At 32.5% G+C, this 10,000-nt stretch overlaps 1 long non-coding RNA gene across 2 annotated transcripts in view; it reads left to right on the plus strand.

Annotated features, from left to right (window-relative positions):
• LOC137616336 (uncharacterized) overlaps nucleotides 1-10,000 on the plus strand; it is a 1,379,772-nt gene that overhangs the window by 883,047 nt on the left and 486,725 nt on the right. For both annotated transcript variants that reach the window (XR_011039402.1, XR_011039399.1), the window contains exon 3: nucleotides 1,301-1,344. This is a non-coding gene — a long non-coding RNA (uncharacterized lncRNA). The remainder of the gene's footprint in view (nucleotides 1-1,300; nucleotides 1,345-10,000) is intronic.

A 10,000-nucleotide genomic window follows, 5' to 3' on the forward strand; every position in this document is an offset into this window, starting at 1 on the left:
TCCCTCATAAATTTTCACAGGTTAAATATCATTTGGCTTCCATTTACACTGTGCAATATATATTAGTTATATTTGAATCCTTGATCAATTTGTCTTTCAGGTTTGTATTGTAATGGTATCAAACTCTCAAAACCTGGATGTCCTTTTACAAATGTAAAGATTCTTTTTAAACTGTATTGTTCATATTGAATAGGCCAGAGTCTCGTTCTTTACGGCAATGATCCCTTTCTGAGTGGGTAAACCTTAACGTGGTGAAAAGGTTTCCGTATCGCCATAATCAGAAAAGCTGTGTTAATCACGGTTACCCATACTAGGTTGGTTTGCTGTGAGCGATCACACGAAAATCTCTAGTCCTCACTGGCTAGCATGGTGATGATAACTGGCTATACCCCAGACATGAATAGAATAGATATGTTTGAGGCCTTTGTCCTGCAGTGGACTATAAACCGGTGCATTTGTTGTTGTTTGTTGGTATTGTTCATATAACTAAGCGGCTGCACGGAAAATAACTCATAACTCTATTATGTGTAGTTAGTTTTATAAGAAAAATCATTTATGCAATGATTTAAGTCTTATCAGTATTAATTTTTGCTTGCAATATAGATCAATTATATCAGCTCAGTTATGATTTTATCATTGGTTGTTTTGCATAAAATGTTTTATTTTATGTGATATCGAATATCAGTCTTTCGTGCGTTATCTTTTTTTCTCTGAATATGTAATTAATAGTTTCTTTCAGAGTGATATTATCTAATATATTTCTTTCATAGAACAAAGGATCAGGGTCAGATCAGGTTACCAAATGTTCCACACATCACCAGGACAATTGAGTCCTCAAGTGAATAGGATGAATAAACTTTACAAGAGACCCCACAAACATATCGCAATGGCGATTGTTAAAAGAGCAATTTACCAATTTCAGTAAATGGAACCTTGAAACTTAATTGGCTCCTCTATTCTTTTGTCAGACGTTGAATTGCTTTTCTTTTTAACTCGGGATTTGTTTTAATTGCGTTAGGGAAAGCTCTTTCTCTTACATTTTGAAGAGCTTCAGAGCTATTTATGTTTACATAATTGTTTTGTCAGACCTATTTATGTTTATATAATTGTTTTGTCAGAGCTATTTATGTTTATATAACAGTTTTGTTAGTTTATACTGAAATCATAAATGCTTATATTTCTTTAGTGCTGATTGTTCTATTTCGTTATGAATTCTATATCGTTATGTAACTGTTATTAATGCAGGAAGATGGACAGAAATATTGATTGTAATTTGATGGTTATTTTTCATTCATTCTAGGGGAATGACTTCCAGACCGAAGCTTTTTCCGGTATGCATATCAGGTAAGTCCTTTATTTTTACCTTTATAGTTGTATTAGACACCAATGGCGCATTAGTTGACCGAATGCCCCGCATTTAGCTCCTTAAGAAATAGATATCTGTTCGAGTCTCGAGGTGAGTAGGCTTATAGGTTCATCTTTGCCAAGATTCTTGGGGAGGATGTGTTGTATTATGCTTAGCGGTATTTTTAGAATTATATCAGAAGCAGGTCTTCTGAAAGCTATTCAACTTTTGTACGGACATCTTCGCTTTTGTGGTTTTAAATTCAATTTCTTTTTATTTTTCATTAATAACAAACGATATTGGCGTCAATGATCTTCGATGTCGGGATGCCAGAAACCTCAAAATCAACCAATGGTTCACATTTTTTTTAATTCCTTCTCTCTTGAATTTCTGATGACCGATTTTTTTATATATACCTTAAAACAAGAGAGGGGGGCTGCTACATTAATTAGCCACTCTTTTTTTTTTGTTCATCGGTTAATGATAGCATAACTAGAGGGGCATTCAGCTTATTTCTCGTTCGCGTGGATTTTCATACACTCAAATATGAACCAAGTTTGAAGTCTCTGTGACAAGGATGTCTTAACATATGACTGATCCCGTGATATGGACGTTTTGCTCGTCCGTGACCTTGACCCTTCCAAAATGTAATCATTTCCAGCTGTTTACATAACAGGTAATCCCTACAAGTTTCATTGTTCTACGATTAAAATTGGGATCAGGAAGCTGTGTACACACAAATACTCAAACAGGGGGTAAAACAACCTCCTTCCAACTTCGTTGGCGGAGGTAATTAATCACTTCTATTTTACTAGATTGTTTTTACAGTAGAGTAAACTTTTTTTCTTAATATTTTACTCCGCCGTTTGATATCGTTCGCAGAGGTTTAAATGGAGTTTCTAATGAAATAGTTTAATTATAAAAGATGGAAGTGTTTCTTAAAGCTGTATTTCTCCCCCAAACCCGCCATTGTTTGGATTCGAATTATATTGCATGTCAGCATGAATGTAGTGACGAGCGCAAATGTTAATTTTTGTTGTTGATGGTTTAATATATTCATCGTGGGTTCCTTTATGTAACATTATTGTAGATCACGGGAGCTGTTGTATAACATGCAAATAGAAGATTCATATTTTTATGTTCATATGTTCTTTTTATCGAAAGACGTAAAGAAATATGTATAGTATAATATGTGACAAACAAAAAATAACTTCGAAATAAATGTTTAGCAAATCCAATTAAGAGTAGATTTCGTACTTTGGCATAATAAAAACCTTATCATCAAATTTGTGTGAGAGAGAGAGAGAGAGAGAGAGAGAGAGAGAGAGAGAGAGAGAGAGAGAGAGAGAGAGAGAGAGAGAGCATATTATGTTACCGAGAAATATAAACCAGTAATTTTGAGTAACTATTTGAATTATTTAGTCGTCTTTACTGATCATATATAAATTCCTCAAACATTTCTTCAAAGCTATTTTTATGAAAGCATTGTTATATTTTACATATAAGTTGTTGACCAAACCATTAAAAAATCACGATAAATCATAAGGTTAATTAATCAAACGTAAGAGTTGTTACCTCTCTTAACTTCAATTCCATAATGTTTATGCAATTAGTGACTGGACGTCACTGGAGAAATTTCTGAAGGGATAATTACGAATGATTATCTATAATAATATGCATAAATTTAAAGCTTTCACATATTATAATAAGATATTTTGCTGATTAGAATAAAGTATTTTTTTTTCCTTTTTTGATGAAGGAAATTGGTTAAATTACGGTGTCTCCTTCGTCATGCCAGAGGTGGGGTTTATTTCATCACAAAAGGTATCCTTTGGTTTGAGTTGAATTTCCTGCTCTTAAGGAAAAAGGAAGTCGGTTTTTCTCATTAAAGCTAATGCAATGTAGGCCTAGTGAATCTAATATTGTTCTTTCTTTTCTAATATTGGCCAATTACGGTATTTCATTATTTTTAGGTGCGCTTATCATATCCGTTTCTTGCCTAAATGAGATGAAAATTCTGGTCGAGTTTCCCTAAAACTTGATACTTTATTATGTCGCTAAGCAAGCAAGTGACATGTATGTGTATATATATATATATATATATATATAGAGAGAGAGAGAGAGAGAGAGAGAGAGAGAGAGAGAGAGAGAGAGAGAGAGAGAGAGAGAGAGAGAGAGAGAGAGAGAGAGAAAAGAGCTTTCCAACTGTTTAAAACAACAAATGGAGAAAACAGATCGCAATAAAGGAAGCAATGTGGGAAAATAGCTAAAGAAGTCTGTTGAAATAAGGAAGAATAGTAAAAAAATATTAACCTAAAGGGGAAAAATGAAATTCAAGAAGAAATGCAATTATATAATGAAAATGGAGACAAAATGTCAAAAGAGGAAGCAGAGACAAAGATATGTTCTCGGAGGAAAGCCTTTACAAAATGCATAAAAATAAGATTAAATCGATATGGAATAATGAACACAGGTTGAAATACATAGAGGAATTAAATATCTAAAAGGAGGAAAGCACATTAGGGCAGTCGTTCCCCAGGGAGAGAAGAGAGCACATGCATATGACAGCTCCAATAAAGATAAAAATGATACTAATGGAAAACCCCAACATACCTATGGAAAAAGTAAAGAGAATTCTAAGAAAAATAAGAAATACAAAGGCAACAGGACCCGATGGTCTGAAACCTGAACAATATGAAAGTTTAATAAAGGAAAGTAAATGTTTAGAAATAATTACTAGTCCTTCAAAATGAGATACATTTCTTAAATTTTGTATTCCTGATCTAGTTATTAATCTCTGTAACCATCGTTCAATTAGTTCGTTTTGCATATTGCATAAGATTTTTCATAATTCTGCCCATCCTTTACATTCATATATTCCCGGACAGTACCATCCTGTTCGTAATACTCAGTTTGCAGCTAATGCTAATAGACATGCCTTCTCCTTCATGAGGCTCAACACTACACAGCATTCTCGAAGTTTTATTATCCCAGCTGTGACCAAGTTGTGGAATGATCTTCCTTATCGGGTAGTTGAATCGGTAGAACTTCAAAAGTTCAAACTTGTAGCAAATTAATTTTGTTGAACAGGCTGTTATAAGTGTATTTATATCTGCAAGAGCTGTTTAATGTTGTTACTATTCTTAAATTGTTTTATTATAATTGCTCATTACTTCTCATATAGTTTAATATCCTTATTTTCTTTCCTCACTGGGCTATTTGTCCCTGTTGGAGTCCCTGGGCTTATAGCTTCCTGCTTTTCCAACTAGGGTTGTAGCTTAGCTAATAATAATAATGATAATAATAATAATAATAACATCGACCCCGCATAAGTGGGAAAAGATGCAGACAAAGAATAATAATAATAATAATAATAATAATAATAATAATAATGATAATGATAATGATGATGATGAAGGCTGACAAGTAGGGAAAAAAAGAAAAATGTAAAGAAACCCACAATTAAATATTGAAGGTCAATAACCATTACAAATGTATCGTTTAAGACATAAATGGCAGTTACGAAAGACGAAATAGAAGACCACTTAAAGAAAAAGATTGGAAATGAAAGAAACATAATTATTATTGCTATTATTACCAGCCAAGCTACAACCCTAGTTGAAAAGCAAAATGCTATAAGCCCAAGGGCTCCAATATGGAAAAATAGCCCAGTGAGGAAAGGAAATAAGGAAATAAATAAATGATGAGAATAAATTAACAATAAATTCTAAAAACAGTAACAACGTCAAAACAGATATGTCCTATATAAACTATGCCTTGTTTACAAGAGAAGGAAGAGTAGAAGATAACATATCCATTTTACAACATTATGTTGCAAAAATTCACAAAGAAAGGAAATCTTAATAGTAATTTAGATGGCCTTTAAAGAATTCTCTATTACGAGAGGAGAAAATAATGAAAATCATGAAAGAATATAGAATACATATGAATGCAATAGAATAAATCTAAGAGTGGGATAAAGGGAAAATCAATGTAGAATATGAACAAGAAAAGGATTTTGAAATAACAAACGGGATAAAGGAACTAATTTATTAAATTAATCACATACCGAATAATTAACGTAAAAGAAAAAGAAAAGTGTTTGCAAACGAAATAATAAATATTTAGGCACTATTCTTTGCAGACGATGGTCTGATGATAGCAAAGGATATAGAAATGAATAGAAACATAAAAATATTAATAGAAGTATGTAAGTATTGTGGATTAGAAATAGACAAAATTAAGAGTCGTACTGATAAATGTTTAATAATCAAAAGAAGATAATGAAGGAAAATTCGGAAAAGCTTGCAAATTTAATTTTATCTATTATAGCAAAGAAACTGCCATAAAATATTGATATGGAAAACGTATTGGAAAAATGTGGCTTTACGAGGAATACTATATGAGACGGCAGTAATGAATATCACAGACATTGAAATAAAAAGACAACAACAAATAGAGAATGGAATAGGCATATTTTTTTTTGGGTGCTTCACCATACACAGCAGTAACTACTTTTCAAGAAGAGTAGTTACTAAGGCTAAGGTACGTGAAAAGGATAAAAGAGGATGTGAATGATGTGTTGAAGAAAGTATTGGAAGGATAAAATTGATAGATGGGTGAAAGACACTAGGTAATGGATGAAAGAAAGAACCTCCAGGAGAAAGGGAAGGGGAGAAATGAAGGCCAAGATAAGAGAAATGTATAGTAAAAGAAGTAATTGTTTATTAATATATGCACAAGAAAACGGACAAGTAGTAGTGGAAATGTTTTATGATAACAAACCAGACTCAGATATCATGTAAAGAGCTAGACGTAGATGTTCAATATTAAATGATAGAAAAAGACATGAAGGGGGAAGTGTAGAGTGTAAGCTGTACTGAGCAGAGATAAAAGACCTCGCCCATTTCTCAATTTACTGTCAGAACCTCGGCGAAGTGAGAAGTAATATGAAAGAATGGCAGCAGTTATATCAAGAGGGAGAGAAGAAAAATTATGGAAATTTTTTATTTACAGACGAAAACATAGAAAAAAGAGAAGAATATGTATACCAAATGTGGAAAAGGTGAGAAGAAAATCAAAGAAATAAAATGAAGAATACTATATTGGTGCCGGAGAAAAGGCCAATCCTTCAGCCTGAACCTGAACTTGAACTTGAACCTATTAATTACTATAATTGAACAATGCGTGAAAATGTTGCAGGATTTAAGATTGGTAAATATAGACCTCCACTAAGGCGGAGTTCACCAGGGTACTGTACTTGTGCTCTTACAGATTTCTTTTACTAAACATCTCATGCTAGAGCAAAAAAATAATGGTCTTCAAAACGATTGATGACTTTGTAGTTTCAAGGTATGACAAAGTTTGTTTAGCTTATAGCATTGTGTAATTAACTTAAAGCTATTATGATATATGTTGAAGAAAGCAACATCGTATTTTATACTTTAAAAAATTTGACAAATATACTCTAGCTCATTTTGGCTTTCACGGGAACGTGTATGAATTGGTTTGATAACCCCGAGAATCAAACCAAACTATCTTCCTGGTGTGGTAATTATCAGGGATCTATTATTATTATTATTATTATTATTATTATTATTATTATTATTATTATTATTATTATTATTATTATTACTAGCTAAGCTATAACTCTCGTTGGAAAACCAAGATGCTATAAAGCCAAGGGCTGCAACAGGGGAAAATTTTATGCTGATTTCCATTTATTTGAATTTTTATTCGTTAGAAACGTGGCATTATTTAGAAAACTCTCACTAGTTTCTATTTTTTTTTGGGGGGGGGGGATTTTCATTTTTATATTCGCCTAATCCTTTCTCTTCGCCCAATTCCAAATATATTCGTTCATTTTGGGGATATGGATCTAGGCAAGTTTAAGTATCTCAAGTCAGCCAGTGTCGTTTCGACCCCCCAGAAAGGTAAATAGGGAGCGTGAGACAAGTACAGTAGTTAGTCTAGGTTTGATTGATGTAAATCAGGGAGACTATACCGTTTATCGTTCATGCCAATTTCGCTAATCACAAACACACCGACTTCCCGTAATTTAGCAAATTGTTACAGGAGATATTTGATGCTATACCATGACGTCTCATTCGAGTATTTGATCATCTTAACAATCAATCTAATCGTAAAATAATTGTTTTATGTATACGAGTGATGAATTATCAGGATTTTCAGCTGAATTGTTACGAAATTATTTTTACTTATGCAGTCATAATATTTTCTTTGTAACTGATGTAGATTGTTAATAGGATATCACATTCAGTGGTACTTTTAATACACCTACATTCATGTCTATTAGTTGTCTTTAATAGCCATCGGTCTAGCCAATAACCATTCTCCTCTTAGTAATGTAAGTACTGTATCATCCTGCCCGATATTATTTCGTAAAAAAAGTGAAATAACTTTTAATCAAAATTTCATAAATATGTACTGACTCATTGTTTCTTAATCACAACGTAACAGAAGTATTATTTTATATCAAGTATTTAGATTGCAGATAGTGTACTAGTAGAAAATCTTGCCCCTCGTTCGGCGATTGAAATCAACCGGTTCCATTGTTTCCTTTTCTGACTGGGCTATTTTCCCTGTTGGGGCCCCTGGGCTTGTAGTATCCTGCTTTTCCAATTAGGGTTGTAGCTTGGCAAGTAGTAGTGATAATTAATAATAATTATAATAATAATAATAATAATAATAATAATGATAATAATAATAATAATCATGATAATAATAATGATAATAGCAGGATACGGTCTGGGTAAGACAGAAACCAATAAGAGGAGTTTATCAGTACGAATCTTCAAATCCCCGTGTTATGGGAGTTGTTTGCCTAGTAATTTAATTGTATACCTTCACTCTCTACGTTCGACCATAGTCAATAAGGTAAGTAACTTATTGATGCCTGTTTATTTAGTCGAGATGACTCTTCGTAATCGTACAATGTAATATTCCACAGTGGTACCATGTGCTAGATAAAGATGACATGAAAGGTCCATTTAATATTTTTTTTTTTTTTTTGCCCACCTGTAAACAACTCACTTTCTTGAAATCGGAATGTTTCATAAAGCATCACTTCAGCTTGTTTACCCTTGGATTTGTTATCAACACGCTAAAAGCATGAATTTGTGTTTAAGTTATATGATTGATTATTATGTTTACAAACAACCGCAATGCAATTTCATCTTTTTGCTTTTGATAAGTGAAAGGCAAAGTTAATAAATTGCATGTTTTATTCCAACCGATTTATTGCATTATGAACAATCTATCTTCTTCGTATACATACACTCATGTGGTCCATGTAAATAGATACATTAATGACCAATTGAGTTCCTTATGTATTCTGGCGTTGCAGCGGCAAACCTAACGAAATATCAGGAATGCTTTCGTATGTTCAGAAGAGAAGCATTTAACCACTTGTTTTCCGAAAAGTGCTGAATTACATTTTTGAACAGTAAATTTTATGATAGTCATGGATTTCATCGATATTTGAGGTAAAGGTGTTTAATTGAAGCTCAGTCTTGTATATGAAAACAGAATGGTGATCGTAAGAAGTTTTGTCGGCGATCATCTGGCAAAATAAAAAGGTGACGTAACTAAAAAAAAATTTAGATTGTTTTGATTCTTAGATGTATACTTATGTAAAAGAAACAGAACATTTTATGTCAACTTATTAATCCTGCACTTTTAGATTTTTGGCATTTATTTATAATAAATTTCTATTCAGGTTTTATTTTGTTTATAGATCCATGTAAATGCTGGTGTTTTTTTTTTTTTTTTTTTTTTTCCTCCTGGAAAGGACTTTACTCCAACTGGGACAAACCTCATTAAATAGGGACAAAAAATACATAGTATCCTTATTAATCTTTAACCCGGAAATACTGTACCTCGTTGTTATATATGTTTTGGTGTGTCGCGACCATGTTAAACAAGGGCAGAGGCCATGGGGTTGCAGCTTCATCCCATAAAAAAGTTTGTGGGAATTGGTAGGTTAACTACCACTTGAGCAATTCTCTTCACACAGGAAAATATATTTAAAAATGAGTGTTTAATTTTGACATGCAAGAAAACTAATGGATTTAATCACATAAGTCGTGCATACAGTAATACATTTCTAATCATTGTTAATTCATGGTATAACGCTCAGTGAACTAACTAATTTTAGTACAAATTCATGGGAACATTTTTATTTTCTTCAGTGACTTAGGGGGTACCAAGTAAAATATATGTTTTAAAGGCATATTAAGCGCAGTAATCGTTTTAACCTCATCCATGATACTATTCATAATTTGTACTACAGCATGCGCGCCCGCGCACGCACACACACACACACACATATATATATATATATATATATATATATATATATATATATATATGTATATATATACATATATATATACACACACATATATATATATATATATATATATATATAAATATATCCTGGAAACTGAAAATTACTATATCAGGAAGATAATTTGGTTCGATTCTCGGGGTTGTCAGAACAACTCACTTACATTGTCTTGAAAACCCTTTTGATCGCTTAACACTGCAGTAGATTATGGACCAAGTAGCAATAAGTTCACAATGGATCGCAGACAAAGTATTGAAGGACACGTAAAGAGAACTTTGTTGTAAGAT

Source organism: Palaemon carinicauda, chromosome 22 (genome assembly GCF_036898095.1).
Source record: "Palaemon carinicauda isolate YSFRI2023 chromosome 22, ASM3689809v2, whole genome shotgun sequence".
NCBI lineage: Eukaryota > Metazoa > Arthropoda > Malacostraca > Decapoda > Palaemonidae > Palaemon > Palaemon carinicauda.